The sequence below is a fragment of the Nanorana parkeri genome, unplaced genomic scaffold (genome assembly GCF_000935625.1).
Source record: "Nanorana parkeri isolate BGI_ZX_2015 unplaced genomic scaffold, ASM93562v1 scaffold1108, whole genome shotgun sequence".
Lineage (NCBI taxonomy): Eukaryota > Metazoa > Chordata > Amphibia > Anura > Dicroglossidae > Nanorana > Nanorana parkeri.
Genome location: NW_017307376.1, coordinates 255,031 through 274,564, shown reverse-complemented (window position 1 = coordinate 274,564; position 19,534 = coordinate 255,031). Strand labels below are relative to the sequence as shown.

Genomic DNA, 19,534 nt, shown 5'->3' with positions numbered 1-19,534 from the left:
AAGCAGGCGGGGACAGCAGGCGCCCGAGGGGGGGGGGGGGGGGGGCATGTACCAATTCCAAAATAAAAAAAAATTAAAAATAAATATCACTCACTGTACAAAATGATCAGCTCCCTCCAAACAACTCCAACACACTCTGACAATATGGAATCTTTGAGCTCACCCTTTTATTAAAAAAAGGGGGACTGGGTTATCTATTCCTTACACAAATTGGCTCTTCTGACCAACTGATCAGGAGCAAAGGCCTGCAAAGTTGTCAACCAAAAGTTCACGATTCGCAACCTTTGTAGTTCCTGGGAATTTGCCATGAACCTATAATGGTGGCAAACCCTTTTAACTAGTCAATTAAACTATTTCTCGATCAGTACCCACATTTCATCTTCATTGGTTATAGAATGCAGGTTGTATAGTACACAAAGCAATCCTGCTGAAGAATAATTGTTTTTTTTCTGATGAAACTCTAAAACACAGATCTGGTTCTGAGCTACGGGCTGCTGTCACCACTGACTGGAATAGGTACCAGACACACTGATGTTACCATTTACCAACCCACTAAATGTTAATGTTTTTGATAGCAAGTCCAAGTTTTATTCTCCAAAACAGCTTTAAATTGATCAGAAAATATACTAAATATAATGATGTTGTCATAAAATGTTAATTTATTTCATATACCATTATTATTAATTACGACCCCAATTCCAAAAAAGTTGGGACGCCGTGTAAAATCTACATAAAAACACAATGCAATGATTTGCAAATCTCATAAGCCCATATTTTATTCAGAACAGAAAAAAAACAAGGCAATTTTGAAATTGATGGCAGCAACGCATCTCAAAAAAGTTGGGGCAGGGCCATGTTTACCAAGGTGTAGCAACAACACTCTGAAAACGTTCGGAGTTTTGGGACAGTAAAGTTGTCCCATTCTTGCCTGATGTAGGATTCTAACTGCTCAGCAGTCCTGAGTCTTCTTTATTATTTTTTGTTTCAAGATGCACCAAATATTTTCAATTGGTGAAAAGTCTGGACAGCAGGCAGGCCAGCTAAGCACCCGGACTCTTCTACAACAAAGTCATTCTGTTGTCATAGATGCAGTATGTTGTTTAACATTGTCCTGCTGAAATATTAAATGCCTTCCCTGAAAAAGACATCATCTGGATGGGAGCATATGCTGCTCTAAAACCTAGATATATCTTTCAGCATTGATGGTGTCTTTCCAGATGTGCAAGCTGCCCATTCTATACACACTAATGCACCTCCATACCAGATGCAGGCTTTTGAACTGAACACTGATAAAAAGCCAGAAGGTCCCTTTATTTTTTAGACTGGAGGATGCAGCCCCTATGGTTGCCAAAAAGAATATCAAATTTAGATCCGTCTGACCACAGAACAGTTTTCCGCTTTCAAAAGATAATTTTAAATTAGCTTTGGCCCAGGGAAGACGGCAGCATTCCTGGATCATGTCCAGATATGGCTTCTTCTTTGCATGATAGAGGTTTAACTTGCATTTTTGGATGGCATGGCAAACTGTGTTCACAGACAGTGATTTGTGGAAGTATTCCTGAGCCCATGCAGTGATGTCCATCACAGAGTCATGCCTGTTTTTAATGCAGTGCCGTCTGAGGGCATTTCGGCATTACCCCTTGTGCACAGAGATTTCTCCAGATTCTCTGAATCATTTGATGATATTATGTACTGTACATGATGATATATTTAAAATCTTTGCAATTTTACGTTGAGGAACATTATTCTGAAAATGTTCAACAATTTTTAGACGCAGCTTCTCATAGATTGGTGAACCTCTGCCCATCTTTACTTCTAAAACAGTCTGACTCTCTCAGATGCTCTTTTTATACCCAGTCATGGTATTGACCTGTTGCCAATTACCCTAATTAGTTGCAAAATGTTCTTCCAGCTCTTTCTGTTAGTACCACTTACTTTGCCAGGTTTTTGTTGCCCTGTCCCAACTGTTTGAGACGTGTTGCTGCCATCAATTTCAAAATGACCTTATAATTTCTTAAAATTGTAGATTTTATCAGTTTAAACATTTGATGTGTTTTCTATTTTCTATTGTGAATAAAATATGGGTTTTTTGAGATTTGCAAATCATTGCATTCGGTTTTTATGTAGATTTTACACAGCGTCCCATCTTTTTTGGAATTGGGGTTGTATATTATATATTATGTTTATTATATATTACTATTATTATATAGTACTATCATTTTCATCAGACTTTACTTTCATCACACAATCCTTCATCTGCAGAAATCGCACCTTTTCAGACCTTTGGCATTCAAGCCGTCAGTTTTTGAAGATATGCATTTCAAATTTTAATCTACGCCTTCAGTAGCTCTTCCCAGAGATGTAAGGCATTTTCTCTGACCTTATGGTGAAGCTCTTCTCATTACATTTCCTTCACTATGTATGCAGTAAGAAAGTCTACCATTTGTATAGTTAACCAATGAATACATAAATCAGGCCTTTGCTGTCACATGTAAATATTAATCAGTCAGTCATTTTGATATTGTATATCATTATTTAAAAATGTGGGCAAAAAAATACAGTAAACACAAAGTGGATGTGTGTCTGTCAGAATAAGGAAATTTTATAGTATAAACAAAGGTAGCCAAAAATAGTTGCAAACATAGAAGTAGCCAATAAAACAACATGCTTACACAGCACAAGAATAGTTGTTCCACTCCTTCTGGGTAGTTATATACAACAAAGATATAATCTTTGCTGCCAAGAATGACATATATAGACACATTGTCATCTTTTCACTTGTTCAGCCTCTTGTTTTGGTATGACACAAAATGAAATTTTGACTGTATTATTTAACCCAGCCAGGTCTGGTGACCTGACTTTTCTCTGCTGCAGGTAAATAGCACTGCCAGGTCCCCTCCCTGCACCCAACCTGTGATTGTATAGTGACAGTCCAGCAGCCAGCTGATAAGCTTATTTCTCACTTTGCTTACTTCTCCTGTCAGCTTGTTTCTCGTTAGCTCATTTGCATGCAGCATACCCGATTGGCTCCTATTGCTGCCCCTCCCTCTCCTAGCCTGGGTGCTAATGTATAGAGCTTTATGGGAAACCGATACCAAGTAGGTAGTTACACTCATTGCATTTAAATATTCTTTTAATCAGTTTTAATAAGTCAATACGTGCATTCATTGGTATATTTTTATTCATTGTGTCTGAAGTTTGCATGAAAACATCTCTGTCACTTTGTTCATTAAGGGTAAAGTGACAGAGTCTCTTGAAAGATCACCCACCAAACCACTTATACTCACTTTCATCACTCCTCCCTTCACCCCACTCCATTGGAGCCTTCAGTAAATCTTAGCCTTTCTTAGGAAACAGCTAGTGAAAATGAGAAAGTCATTTTAGATGTCAGCCCTGCCTGATGTATTGTCCTTGCCTTCCTCATGACAGCAACGCCCTGGCCCTATTGCACCAGGGAGATAATTAGAGGCCTGCCCTCATCTGAATAAACAACTAACAATATAAACAGATCAATGTACCTAATAAACCATCCATACAGTGTAGATTTTACATGGATTTTTTCTTTCAAGGTTTTTATTATATCCACATTTTAGAAACCCCTGAGGAATGCAGAGCAGATCTTCATTTTTAACAGATAACTACGAATACCAAACATGACATGCACACATTACTGTAAAGTGTATGGCTAGACAAAAAAAACATATTCAGTATATCTCTGAAATACATGCATATGAATAGAAATCAAGTGAGGCTTAGCCAACCCCCCCTTTAAAGGTACCCTTCCGATGTTGATGGGCATGTGGCCTGGTATGGTTCAGGAAGTCTTGATGTTTAGCCAATGACCACACAAAGGATCCTTGGACATTTTTTTTATAAACACCATCTGCCTGGGGTCTGTGCAGTGGCAGGATTTCTTTTTTGTGTCTTTTAAAGGGTTAACTTGTTCTGTTCCAAAACTTTACATGCAGCTTTTAAAACAGAACCTGGGCAAAAGTGTTCTTAGCCCATGCAGTGGGGCTACCCCCGCATGGCAAGGGTTAAATGCTCATTTTTGTCTAGGTGCTAAAATAAAGTTATACTCACCCAATCTTCAGAGCGAGCATGCTCTTAGACCGGTCCCTGAAGCCTCTCTCCCCCTTCGCTCAAGTGGTCTTAGGATCCTTGAGTCATCACATTCTATACACAGTGTAGAGGACATAAGGACACAGACGGACACACCATTGCTGCAGAGGAAGAGGAATCAGGCTTCAGGGACCAGAGTAGCTGCCAGCTGCCTCTGCGGTTCAGGTGAGTATAACTTTCTCTTAGTACCTAGACAAAAATGAGCACTTAACCCTGGCAATGCCTTTTAAGTGGACCCTGCAGAACAGTATTTATGTTTTGTACATTTTTCGCAGTGGTACAGGTACCACATTGTAGTATCCTGCTTCCTATGCCCTTCTTTTATTATAATCTTGCAAACTAACCTTGAAAAAAAACAGAAAATAAATAAATAGCAAGATGTGGCTTCCTTAGACTTTAATAGGGTTCAGCACTATGTTTGGGGTTGGCAGACTTCCCAGTTGGTTCACCAAACCTTCTGCAAACTGGACTTTGCCCAGTTTGCTCATCCCTAATATCCATAATTACCTTGCAAGTACTGACCTGTTATGCACCAGTCTTCTAGTAAAAACCAAGTCCCTGCATAAATAACAAGCAGCATCAGGTTGTTGGCACTGAAACAAACGCATTTGATTTTCCTTAGGGTGTTGTGATTGTATTTTTTCTACAACACATTGCCCTTTTATTTTGCCATTTTGTCTTTTACTCTATCTCAATATTGCAGTTTTCCATTGCAAACTTTTAAAAGCTAGAAACATTAATTAACCCAAATAAAGTAAAATAGGGCAAAGTGCGGTGAAACAAAACACAATTATATTGGCAATCTTTAAAAATATGGTCCCGGATTTAAAACAATGTGTAAAATTTCCGAATGGCACCATTTAACAGGCTTCTGTTATAGAGCCAAATTTTAAATGGGCAACAGCACTCTGATGTTCTTCTACCTAATGAGGATATTAATTTAATCTCTTATAGTTAACAATAGGACATGGCTGGTGCTCATGCTGACTAATACCATCTGGGAGATTTATAGGACTAAGTTGGTAATTCTTCATCTCTGTGACTATCCCTGTCCTTTTTTTATCACAGACACAGCGCAGTTAGTATGCTTTACACATTTTGCTTGTATTAACACAGTACGGGCAATCACACAAGGACACTCCAAGAAAACTGATAAACAGTGCGGTTTTCCACAAAGAAGGTTATTTTTATTTTCTTTCATTCTAGTCTAGAAGATGAGAACAAAAATACAGATGTATTGTACCCGATAATTTTCTTTGTTGGCACCATAACAATTTGAATTCACACTGGTTGACTGTATGAGATAATACCATTATTCTATGCTCCTATCCGCTTACGAGGTTCCCATGGTGCCATTACAGCAAACCCTATCAAGATATTGGAACTCTTTAAGAAAAATCTAGAAATGCTTTATGTAGGCCGGGAACCATTCCAGACCTCGGTTGCTGACAAACTTTATGATACTATCCCTCTCCAGCAGATCTCTGGGGAGCATCTGCATCTCTTAAACTCTAATATTCTGGAGGAGGAAGTACTTGCCTCAATTGCCCGTCTTAAACCCTCGAAAGCCCCTGGTCCGGATGGCTTTTCGGCCTTGTATTATAAAAAGCTAGCCCCTATCTTGGCCCCCAGATTGGTATCCATGTATAATTCTCTAAAGACAGGGCTTGAGTTACACTCTTCCTCCCTCTTGGCCTATATTGCCATGGTCCCGAAACCTGACAAGGACCCCCTGGTCCCAGGCAATTATAGGCCGATATCCCTATAAAATGTGTACATCAAGATTTTGACGAGCATTCTAGCCACTCGTATTAACGTATTTCTGCCCAAATGAATACATGGCGATCAGGTGGGGTTTATACCGCACAGACAAGCCAGTGACAACGTTAGGAAAATAGTACATATTACCGATATACTTCGAACTAGAGGCATCCCAGGCTTTCTGCTATCTTTGGATATACAGCGGGCCTTTGACTCGGTATCCTGGGACTATGTGATGTATGTATTGCGTAGGTGGGGTACTGCTGGCCCTTTTCTGGGGTGGTTACAAACTCTTTATTCCTGTCCTACTGCTCAAGTGAAGTATTTGGGAACTACATCACCTACATTTCCTATAACGCGTGGCACGTGCCAGGTTTGCCACCGGCCCTTTTTGCATTAGCAATTGAGCCTTTAGCACTCCTTATACGGTTCAACCCCAACATTAAGGGTTAAGGTTCGAAAGGGTGGAAGCTGTTAAGATGACTTTATTGCCCAAACTCCTCTACTTCTTCAGAACCCTCCCAGTGGCGATACCTCCCTTTGCTCTACGTTCTCTGCAGCGGTGTATACTGAGGTTTCTTTGGCATCCTATAAAAGCTAGGGTCTCCAAATCTCCAAATCTACACTGTATAAACATAAGAGGGATGGGGCATTGGTCTACCTAACATACTACAATATTACCAAGCTTCCCAGCTCTTGCCACTTATTTTCGTCCACCACAAGGATAATATACCGCTCTGGACACTATTGGAGATCCCTACGTGTTTCCCTATACCGCTCACTGCTTTACCTTGGCTGCCTTTGTGTAACAGACCCAAAACATTAAGTCCCCTTATGAAACACGCCTTAAAGGTTTGGGACTCCATTAAATATTCTGCAGGACTTTTGTCCCTGTATCTGCCCCTTCTTCCGTTATTCTCCCAACCGCTGTTCAAACCAGGAGACACTGATCCCTTGTCTTTCAGATGGTGGTCGGCTAATGGGTTTAATATAGTCTAGGATTTTTTTTTGTTCCTCTAGTATACCAATTCGGGTCTACATAAGAGAACATAAGAGACCACATGACACCGAGCTGTTTCGGTACCTTCAACTCCACCATTGGATTAAATCCTTGGCTACCAAGAGGGACCCGAAACATCCTCCCTCCTGTTTTGAACATCTATGTCTCTATTCCCCAGAGGGACGTGGACTGGTTACAGTTCTATATTCCCAACTAAATAGGCTTTCGAGCCCTACCTCTCATTAAATGGGAACATGACCTGGGCCACTCCTTGTCGGAGAAAGAATGGAAAAGCATGTGGCATAATATTATGAGGTGTTCTCTAAATGTTACAAATGCAGAAGTAGCTTATAAAGTAATGATGAGATGGTACATGGTACCCTCCCGTATTGCACATATGCCTGGGGCGAGTTCCGGAAATTGCTTCAGAGGGTGTGTTATCCCTGGTGATATGATCCATATCTGGTGGAAGTGTTCGTTTGTGACCACATTCTGGACAAAAATCTTTAAGTTGTTTTACTTGATGTTTAATATTCAGATCACATGGGATATTAAATATGCCCTCTTTCACTACTGCATCCCAGAATTGAACAAACATCAAAAAGCTCTTTCCCATTTTATTTTTCTGATGGCACAGCTAACAATAGCTGGTAGCTGGAAGAAGCAGCTGATACCCTATAGTGAGTTTGCTAATAGAATGGATGTTATGCTAAATGAACGTTTAACGAGTATTCTGATTGATAAACACCCTAAATTCCTCAGTGTCTGGGAACCCTGGATAAGATGCCAACATCCTGACATGAACTGGTCTAGCTTCCGTGGTATTTGAGGACTTTGGGAGGGGACTATGCAACTGACTGTATCATAAATGACTTACAAGTACTATCCTGGGCTCCCGCCTCCACTGCGGTTTCAGGGGAGCTACAATATAGCTGTGAGGTTGCTTTCTTAAAATGTATCTGTCTTACTACTTTTCCGGGCTGAGCCCCTTCTTTTCTTTTCTCTCTCTTTAGAAGTTTACATTTTTGTTTATACCTACAACAAGATGACGCAGAAATACTGTAAGGGTTGATCACTTTGTATACACCTGTGCTACTTACCTTTGCAGTGCCCTTCCTTATGATATTATTATAATTTCTGGATACTTATGTTCATTGTTTAATTCTATATGACATTTGGACTATGTTTCTTACTATGCAGTGTCTTTGCACAATACTTTGTAAACGGCTTGTTGTATGTAATCATCTCCAAGATTATATCTTATTGCTACAAAAAACCAACCCCAAAGTGTATGTACTGTATAGCCAAAACTTTGTAAAATGTTGGTGGATGAATTTATTACAGGTATTTATATAGCGTCGACACTTCATGTAGCCAGTGGTGTATTCTGGTTTGGGGCTGCCCTAGGCAAGACAAAACTGGGCATCCCCCCCCCCCACACTAAATGCACCCCACCCGGCTGTGGTCTCAGGTGGGCTCTGCATGGTTTGTGGTGGGCTTTGCAGGCAGCAGAGCCCCCTATGGATTCTGCAGAGCCCACCAGAGATCCTGCAAAGCCCCCTGAGACCCGGCAAAGCCCCCCCACAGATCCTGCAGGATCTCAGGAAGGCTCTGCAGGGTTTGTGGTGTGCTTTGCAGGCAGCGGTTATACACACAATAAGGCCCTATTCATATCTGTAGGTTTAGGTGTGATTAGGGATTCCTGCATCAGAAACTTGCGTTTTACTGCAGCAGAAATCCCAAGAAATTCAAGTTAATGATCAGGTGACAGTAGCTCCATGTAAATGCCTGCACACCACATGTAATGATACTTGATATGATTATATGCGGTTAGAAAACACTCTCCCTGGATGCACAATCATTGCGTCCAGGGAGATTGATTGATTCTTAACTGAATGTAAACATATCACGTATCTTTACATGCGGTGTGCAGGAGTTTACATGCAACTGCGTCAACCCCAGTCAGTGTCCCCCCCACACACATTTAATATAACTACCAGTGCCACCCCCCCTAAAATACAATATAGAGCCCCTGGTCCCCCTCTCCTGCTTACCTTGTTGCAGGGAGGAGGCTGTGAGGCGGCACGTTGGTCCCAGTGATCGGTGGTCGATTGGTCCCAATCGATCCTGCACAATCCTTTTGGCCAGCGTTCACTGAAAGAGCACTGGCCGAAAGGATCCTGGTGCCGGCGCAGACTGAGCTGGCTGCGGATCACAAAGTACCGGGACAATTGCGGCACGCGGGCTGGTACATTGAGACCCCGGCATTTTTGCCGCTCCCTAGGAATCTGCCGCCCGAGGCAAACACCCTGTTTGCCTCGGGGCAGATACGCACCTGCATGTAGCGCTTTACATAGTGCACATTCACATCAATCCCTGCCCTCTAGGAGCTTACATTCTAAGGTTCCTATGTAACATGCATACCTACGAGGGCCAGTTTAGACAGGAGCCAGTTAACCTTCCAGCACTTTGGAGTGTGGGAGGAAAGCAGAGTACTGGGAGGAAACCCATGCAAGTACAGGGAGAACTTGCAAACCAGGGACCCACAGTGCTGTAAGGCACAAGTGCTAATCACTACTGCTATGAAAGTAACATGCATTTCATTTTTTTATAAATATATTTAGATAAACAAATGATGATGCAGTAACATGTGCACTGCATCAGCGGAGCAGCAGGTACATTGCACAGGATGTCATGGGCTAGAATTTTTTTTCCCAATCTTAATCTCTTTGACATACTGTAAACCAGTTCAGTAATTATTAATATTGACACCATCATACAGGCTCTACCCCCATTTTAAAGACTCTGATATTGAGGGTATTAAGCTCTTTGAGCAGAGCTGGCATTTGATAATAGCAATCCATCTATCATAAATAAAATGAAAAAGCAGCCACTGAAACAATTCAATATATTATAATCAATTTCTACGTTTGGTTGGTAACTTGAAACAACTACAATTGAAATTACCACCTTCAGAAAGAAGAAAAGGTGGTTAAAGAAGCTACTATAACAAGCAATTTCCCTTTAATCTAGCCAAAAGGCTTTGCTTTATTGTGAATGAATTTTCATTATTTTGTATCTAACACTATCACCAAAACACCCCCTCTAGAAATTGACAACGTTGTCAACCACCACACATTAAAACCTCTCTGGTAGCATTCTTAAGTATACACTGATGGCGATCGCTGTTAGTTGCGGGGAGCACACTTTAAGTATATATTGAACAGTTCTCTGGAAAATAGTGCGCTTGATTTATATTCTTCCGGTTAAAGATTCTGCAATCATGATTATGTGGTTCATATGCTTCTGATAGATAGCTGTATCCTTCATTCATTCAAGATTTTTCTTCTAAGTGACAACTTTGTGCCACATTGTACAGACAATATAACGATTCTAGCATCAACGGGATCAGCAAGACATACAGTATCTCATTGCACGATTGATCAGGGACGTGTGGTCAGGGGAGGCAGGCGAGGCAGAGCCTCACCTAGTATTAATGAAGGAAAAAGCTGTCAGCTTCAAGTCTGAAGCTGACAGCTTTTTCTCCATTCAGATCGGCTTCTATCAGGTTAAACAGCAGGAAAAGCCTCCCCTCTGGGTAACCTGTCATGGACAGAGCGCTGCCTGTTAATTACAGGCGGCGCTGCATCCAGCTTTTGACAGGTAGTTAGGTTACACAGCAGTGGGCTTTTAAAGAAACCTATGACTTCTCTCAGTAGCTCCTGCATCACTCCACATTTATATCTACTCTTGGCCGTGCCCATGGTTTTTTTTAATGAAAGTCGGGACATTTACTTTTAAAAATTGAAAATGGCTAAGATTATAGCCATTGTAAATTGTCATTACTAATTTAGAAATTACATAATATGAAGCCATTTATGGAGTAAATAGGACCCTGTCTATGTATCCCAAAGGAGCACACTATCTATGTCCATACCATACTCACTGGTATATTTCTGGATTAAGAAACAGGACAGCCTGGAGGAAACCAAAAGAAACACAGGCAGAACATAAAAATATTTCAACAGATAGTGTCTCAATTACATTTTCAATGTGGAGTGCAAATCTTCAAGGCTAAAGGGCTAACCCCTGAGCCAATATGCAGACTGCCTCAAAAACATTGGGAGTGACAGACCATTAGATTGTGTGTGCATCATGATCATATGATGTGAATGTTCATGGACAATGAAAGGAAAATTTTATTCTGTAACAAATGTAACTAGTACGGAAACATTTTGTAGTATAATGTTAATAAAAATGTCATTTCAGTTTGGAGGTAGCTATGACTTTCTAAAATTATCAATATCATTTTTTATTTATTACCACCATGTAAAGCATGTTCAAATCTTTGTGACTATAAGCTTTTTTCTATAGCATTGGTAGTGATATGCAATATCAAGACTCCTGAACTAAGCAAAGTTATAAAACTGCAATAACCCTAAAGTCACACAGATTTTAAAATACTTTGTAAGCTAGAAATACATGTGGAATGCATGAGTTAACACCTTTTTTTCAGGGACACACTTATTGATATAATAGTCAGCCGGTGGAGCTACACTATGTGGCAGGGGGATACAGGCATCTCACAAATTTATAGGTGTGAGATACTGAAGAACCGAACAGCTTGTGTGGCCCTGCAAAAGAGTAAAGATTGAAGTTACAGGTGGGACTGGAAAGTATTATTAACAATCTTTTGTGGGCTTTTTTTTTGTTGGAGTATTTTCAAGTTAATTTTAGAGTGTTGATAGAAATTGTTGGTGGTAGGTTGCCACCATCTAGGTGCAAAACCCCTCAAGGCATACATACACAGCTTTTATTACTTTGTATTATACTTTCATAATAACAAAGGTTTTTATGACACTCTGCATGGCCACCTGACTGAGATATTGCAGGTCTTGAGAGCAAATGCTGGTTAAGACTGGTGGAAATTGTCTTAACATTTTCATGAATTGGGGCCAGTATGCTACCAGATTCTCTCTTTTATCATGTTAGGAGAAACCATGCTTATCAGCATTGCAGATGTTTTTTCAGCACAGGAAATGTGACACTAATTAAAAGTTATGCGGATTTGTACAAATAATACGCATTTCAGTAAAATATTTAGATGAATATGTTGTACTTTCCATTGTAATCTAATCATGTTGTATCTGCAAGATTCTCTCTTTCAATCACGCCTGCAGGTAATATCTGAGAAAACATTGTTATTTCTGAAGTCTTTATATTCCAGCAACATGCGTAGCCCAAGAGATAACTAAATCACCATAGAATCTGCAGGCAATTTCAACATAATACAACGGCGTGCATGCAAAGGTGGCATTTCAATCATGGAAGTGATGCGTCAGTAGTAATTTGACTTTTAAGAACATACTCGATTGCGTTTCTAAAATGAGATTGTGTCAGAAAGTCCACTGTAATATCAGCTAAAATATCAGCTAACACTGATCTCGCAGGCAAGGTTTCATTTTTATGGTAGAATGTTAAAACACTTGAATCGTAAGGTACACCGATATAAACAATATTAACCATATAACCTTGAAAGCGTGAGTTCACCTAAAAGTTATATGTTAATTTCAAATGCAGCTTGTCAGGTAAATCAGTTCTTGCCTTTTTATATGTATTTTATACTGCAAGAGCCAGATCTCCGTGCCATAATTCTTCACTCTACCTGCACGCTTGGGAGTTCACACGAAACTTTGCATGTTCTAGCCACCAATTTTTCATTTTCCATAATACAAAACTCTCCAACAGTTAGAGTAGGAACCCCATTTAAGAGGCACAAGAGGTATGCAGATCCAGGACAATAGTGCTGAGATCTTACAAATAGTCCCTGAACTATTAGATAGACTTTCTTGGTTTTGGTAGACTAATCTTTTAAGATTTGTGTACTACTTTGCTGGCAGCAAATCCGTGTTAATTAAATGGGTATATATAATATTATGGGTATATTTATCATACTGATTTAACCCTTTTACTCCCACCAATGTGGGGTTACAGTGGTTGCAGCAGGCCAACTCTATGACCCTTACAACAGCATGGTCTTCTAAAGGTTGTAAGCTCTTAGTTGCTTCAACAACAATAGCTTTACACCCAAGTGGTTCCTAACATCTTCACTTTATGTTAATGAATGTGATCAGCAGGTAACAAGCTACTGATCACATCCACAAAGTGTGTAAAGTACAGCAGCCACTACTTCTCTAAGTACCACTCTGCAGATGGCTGCCAATCGCACTTACAAGCCTGCACCAGGCCTGTAACCCCTGTCACTCTCTCCCCCTCCTGCTGCTTCCCCCAGCTCTTACTGGTAATTCTCGGCTGTCAAAATGTCAAAATGACTGCTGGGACTTTGTATGCCTGAAATCTAGCAAACTGAAACTATTGTAGCAACTAATAAAATATGAGCTGTTCGTTGAGTTGTAATGTTAATAGCAATTTTCTAGAGCCATTTGAAGTAGTAAATCTTACATATAAAACATGAACAAGGCTCAACTGTGAGTAAAGAGCAGCCTTGCAGTATAAAGTTTATTTATTTAAAGAATATTTATTCAGAATAGTCAAGTCTGATTTAAAAAATATTTATACCAATAAAACACTATATAGATGAAATCTTTATTTTCCCTCAGTATCACCCCCAAAATGTCATATTCAGTGATGTCATAGTATAGTAAATGACCATAGCTTTCCACATATCTCGATATAGAGATATAGGGAGCGATGAAAAGAGTTTGACATGTTTCATGGACAATTTTTTTCTTCCTCAGGAATGAGGTGGACATATGAGTCCATTTATAATAAAACTAGCAAGCTTATGTATGTGGCCATTAAGCCTCTTGACCACAGAGGACCTTAGGAGACTCTCAAGGAAAAGGAATACTCATCTTGCAATCAATTGTCCAATCCATATTACTCATTATTATTATTATACAGGATTTATATAGCACCAATAGTTTGCACAGCGCTTTACAATATAAGGAAGACATTACAGTCACAATACAATTCAAGACAAGATGGTAAGGAGGGCCCTGCCAGGGAGGGCTTCCAATCTAAAAGGGAGGGGCAAGTGATACATGAGGAGGTAGCTGCGCGGGGATGATTGTTTGAGAAAGTGATTGTTCAGTAGTTAGGTTGAGGTGGGATAGGCTTCCCTGAAGAGATGAGTCTTAAGGGATCGCCTAAAGGCAGTCAGTGTGGGAGATAGACGGACAGGTTGGGGTAGAGAGTTCAATAGTATGGGAGACACTCTAGTGAAGTCCTGGAGGTGAGCATGGGAGGAGTTGATGAGGGAGCTGGAAAGCAGGAGGTCTTGTGAAGAGCGGAGGGGACAGTTAGGGTAATACTTTGAGACGAGGTTGGAGATATAGCCGGGGCCAGAGTTGTGGATGGCTTTGTATGCGGTTGTTAATATTTTGAATTTTATCCTTTGGGCTATAGGAAGCCAGTGTAGGGATTGACAGAGGGGGGTTGCAGACACTGAGCGGTTGGTTAGGTGAATGAGTCTAGCAGCTGCGTTCATGATAGACTGAAGGGGGGATATCCTGTGTAGTGGAAGGCCAATGAGGAGGGAGTTGCAATAGTCCAGACGAGAGATAACAAGGGAGTGGATGAGTAATTTTAGCGGTTTCATTGGTGAGGAAGGGGCGTATTTTAGAGATGTTACGAAGGTGAAGGAGTCAGGATTTGGATAGTGACTGGATGTGGGAAAGAAAGGTGAGGTCCGAGTCAAGGATGACACCTAGGACCTTGGCATGGGGGGAGGGCTGGATAGTTGTGTTAACAATCTCAAGGGAAAAGTTGGGGGAAGGTGCACAGGCAGGAGGAAATATCATGAGCTCAGTTTTTGAAAGGTTGAGTTTTAAGAAGTGTTGCGACATCCAGACAGATGTGTCAGTTAGTAGATTAGTGACACGCAAGGACACTGAGGGGGAGAGTTGCGGAGTAGAGAGATAGATTTAAGTGTCTTTGGCATAGAGATGGTATTGGAAGCCATGTGAGGAACTGACCAAGAAAGGAGGTGTAGATAGAGAAGAGAATGGGTCCAAGGACAGAGCCTTGGGGAACCCCTACAGAAAGAGGAAGAGGAGGGGAGGAGTTAGATTTGTAGGTGACACTAAAGGAGCGCTTAGACAGGTAAGAGGAGAACCATGAGAGAGCAGAGTCTTGTAGGCCAAGTGAGTGGAGTTTTTTGAGGAGGAGCAGGTGGTCCACGGTGTCAAAAGCAGCAGAAAGGTCTAATAGCAAGTGTAAGGAATAGTGGCCATTGTTTTTAGCTGTTGTTAAGTCATTAGTGAGTTTTAGGAGGGTGGTTTCAGTGGAGTGTAGGGGGCGAAAGTCGGTCTGTAAGGGATCGAGAAGGTTGTTATCAGCGAGGTGGCGGCTCAGGCGGCTGTAGATAAGGCGTTCTATGAGTTTGGAGGTGAATAGGAGTAAGGAGATTGGTCTGAGATTGTTAAGATCGGTAGGGTCCATTGATGTTTTTTGGGGTATTGGGGTGACCAGGGCATGCCTTAGAGGGGAGGGAAAGATTCCAGTAGAGAGGGAGAGATTGAAAATGTGAGTAAGTGAGTGTGTGGTAAATCCTTTCTTAGATAGTTGTTACTGGAACAAGACTCCCCATTGTAAAATTTCCCCAATATTCCGGTTTTATTAACAATTCAAAAGGTAGAATTGTTCTTCACTTTCAGCCCTGGTGATAATGGTCACTATGACAAACTGAAGGGGTGACTTTTCCCAGAAGGGACACAGACAGGGGGTTTTAATGCCACATCTTCCTATCCAATACACCTTAACCACTTGACTACCAGTTAGTACTCCATTACCAGGCCATGTTTTACTTTCCAGTTGTTTTGGTTTGATTGACAATTACTCAATCATGCAACCCTGCGCCCAAATTAATTTTATAACATTTTAATACAGATAGAATTTTCCTTTGGTGGTATTTTATAACAGCTGTTTTTTTTTTTGTTTTTTTTCACTATATGAAGGAGAACAACCAGAAAAAAAACCCTCCCTTTCTGTTATAAAGGAAAATAAAATAAGAATTCCAGGACAGTATGAAAGCCCCGCACAATGACTCCTTTTTGGACAGTAGACACCTCAAGCTGATTTCATTTTTTGTCACAATTTTTTTGCAAACGAAAAAACATGCTAATAGCTAAACAAATGATGCTTGATAATGGTGCACTAGATATAGCACATCATTATTGCACAGGTCATATACAGAGGAAGGAGAAGTTGAAGGGGTTAATGTACAGGTCACATACGGTGGGAGGATGGAGACGAGGAGTTAATATGCAGGATAAGGGAGGTGAAGGGTTAATATACACTACAGAGACTGGAAGGAGATCAGATGTACAGGAGAGGAGCAAGGAGGGGGGAGGGTTGAAAAAAAAAGATTCCCCTGTCAATTACATACAATCCTTCAGCATGAATCATCTGCTGCTGCTGATCCCTTCATTTACAAATATTAGTTGATAAATATTCACTTCCTTTCCTTCCCCCATTATAAGAGGAAATGGTGAGGTTCACCCTGCTTGCGTGGAGAGCACCCGAAGACACATGAAACAGTTCAGGCAGGGATGGAGGGATGGATGGAGAAAAAGGAGACCCAGGAAACAGTTAGGGCAGGCAGCAGACAAACATAATCAGAAGAACTAGCTAAGTCAGTACGTGAGAGATCAGTCCATGGGAAGCCAGGTCAGCCATAACCACCCAGAAGGGGCTGAGGAACAAGTGTTGCTCAAGCAAGTCTGAGAGGGATTTAAATAGGGAAACAGATAGGAGGCAGTACAGGAAGTAGCAGGGAGGAAGATATATTGACCCTCAGGTGAAGCGGGCAACACCTATAACTGCTAACACAATGCAGCAAGAGGAGAGCACATGCTTGTGGATTCACAGGTGCCAGCAGACTGACAGTAGCAAAAAGGTCAAATCAAATGCAAACCGTGAGACAAAGATCAGCTCCTCTGTAGTGAAATTTATAAACAGCACTGCAGAAATAAACGTCCACCACTCTGCCGTTTGTAAATGTACAGCGGTAGTGTAGTGGATAAAGTTCTCCATTATCACATACTTTACAATACAATGCAATCACATCTCAAAGTCCTCTCCTGTAAATAATGTATAACATTAGGCATTTGTAGGAATTTTCCTGAGCTGTAGATCAGTAAAATGGATCTTCAAATGACTGATTGTGTGACAGGATTAGGTAGGTATAAAAAGACCCATTTCTGGACACAAGACACTGTGAAATTACGCAATCTTTCACACAAGTGGAGCTTTTACCCACCAAAACTAAAGAAAATGAAATATAAATGTTCTTTTTATGGTCAACAACTCTTGCGGCGCTTCTATTATGTGGTGCCACAAGAATTCTGTGATGGCACTACAAAGTTATAAATGGTTTAAAGTGTCATCTTTAACCTCTTGCCGTCCGCCCGTAGTAAAAAAACGGACGGACGGCACTGCTACAGGGTTGCCGTCTCCAGACGGCAATTTTTTTCTGCTCGCGCGCGCCCCCTAGCGGGCACGCACGGGCAGAAAAGACCCGACGATTAAACACACCCGTTACCGCGTGTTTCACATATAGGCGATCAGCGGGTCCATAGCCCGCCGATCGCCTATATGTGCTCGTTCGCGGCAGATCTCTGCTTCATCAGCTTCTTTTGGGGTCCACAGGTGATATTAGGGGTCCAAGAGACCCCTAATATCTCCATAAAGAGGACCTGTCAGTGTGCCTTTGCTATTATATAGGGGGTTGTTATCCCCCTATATAATAGCAATAACAATAAGTGCAAAAAAATAAATATAAATAAAAATAAATAAAAGTAACACATAAAAAAGTAAAATAAAATAAAAGTCACATATAAAAAAAGGGGAAAAAACCCCCCCAAAATGTTTAACTCCCCCACCCCCACGTTTACGCGCCTATAAACGTAAATACGCGTCCGGTGCCCCAGCGCGCAAAAATTACAATTGCGCTACACATGTTACATATCGCCGCGAACGTCGCAGTGAGAGCAATCATTTTAGGGCCATCAATCACTGATAACACTAAACTGATGAGCGGTAACAGCTTTTAAAGCGTCGCCTATGGCCAATTTTGGGTATTATCGTTTTTTGAGGTTTCGCGCGCGCACGCAATTTTAAGGCTTGACATGTTTAGTGTCTTTTTACCCGACGTGACCCCATCTTTTATATTTTACCAAAAAATTGGGTAATAATAAATGTTTTATCATTTAATATAGGGGAAACTGTTTTTTTTTTTTAAATTTCGGTAATTTTTCCTTAATATAGTAAAAAAATAAAACCCCCAGTGGTGAATAAATACCACCAAAAGAAAGCTCTATCTGTCCCCAAAAAAGGGTATAAAATTCATTTCAGTACAGCGCTGCATGACGGAATAAATGTCAGTCAAAGTACCGCAGCGCTGAATACTGAAAAATGGCCTGGATGGGAAGGGGGTTTAACACCGCGGATGTCAACTGGTTAATGTAGCAAGCTGCTATTTTCAAAGATCTGAATGAAAGCAAAGAAGGTCCAGAAGAAAAAAAAACCAGGAACAATACCACATGGGAGAGTATCTCTAAAATCATGTAAGCATGTAGTGTGATAAATTGTTTAATCATAAAAATGTCAAAACAAACATTAAGTTTCAGTACTAAGATGAATATGTCTGTTGTTGTGTGTGCTGTGAATGAGTTTACTCATGCTGCTGTTAAGTAATTGGCTTTAAAAACAAAATTGTTTCAGTTAGATGTGTTGGCCACAGACAGGCAGGGAGACGTCTGTCAATGCTAGAACTCATCACTGTACTGCAGGAACTTCAAGGACTTGGTCGATGGAGTTTAGCATCATTAATGCAATGAATAGGTATTCCGCTTTCCTTTAACCAACTTGAAAATCTCTGCGTGCAATGCAGAATACTTACTGTGGTCAGAAGTACTCATTATCACCTAGTTAGGAAGCCCTATATGGCCCAATTGTTGCAAGGAATGCTGGAATCTAAAATAAAACCACAATCCACAAACAAAAACTTAAAGAGCTCTGTGAATTTTTTTATTAACCCTTGCAATGGAGCTACCCCCATACTGCAAGAGTTAACTGCTCATTTTGGTGTAGGGCTGAAAATAAAAGGGCTGAAAAGTTTTACTCACCTGATCCTCTGAGCCCCTATGAGTGGTCTCAGGAGAACATAGAGAACATGGAGAACTGGGTCATATATGGCTATCCTTGTTTGGAGTCATGGGTGAATCTAGTTATAATTACCTCATGTAAAATAACCTGCATTCACCATCCATACTTGATTAATTTTCCCCTTGGTAGTGGGTGCAGGTAGTGACAGTGATAAGGATTTTAAGGTTGCAGGGTGTGAATGTGCTTGACACATGAGAATGTTTGTGACAGTGAATGATCTATCTACAGTTGGTGAATTTAAAGAGAGATTAATTAATGGAAACAGATGCACTTTTATCCCCCCTGCATCTTACGCACTAGATGATGAAATAAAAGTTGTATTTAATATCCATAAAATTGATCTCATATTTCACATTTGTATCATTTTTAAACAGTTTATCCCCATCTGCCACTAATAATGAGGGCCGAGGAACATGTAGGAATTTAGAGTCAGAGTCCTGGTGGATAGCCATAATGCTTCCT

At 40.7% G+C, this 19,534-nt stretch overlaps 1 long non-coding RNA gene across 1 annotated transcript in view; it reads right to left on the bottom strand.

Moving 5' to 3' along the window:
- LOC108796405 overlaps window positions 1–11,894 on the bottom strand; it is a 23,063-nt gene extending 11,169 nt beyond the window's left edge. The window contains exons 1-2 of the long non-coding RNA XR_001941797.1: window positions 11,883–11,894; window positions 1,281–1,286 (exon numbers count right to left, since the gene is read on the bottom strand). This is a non-coding gene — a long non-coding RNA (uncharacterized LOC108796405). The remainder of the gene's footprint in view (window positions 1–1,280; window positions 1,287–11,882) is intronic.
- Window positions 11,895–19,534: the final 7,640 nt, after the last annotated feature.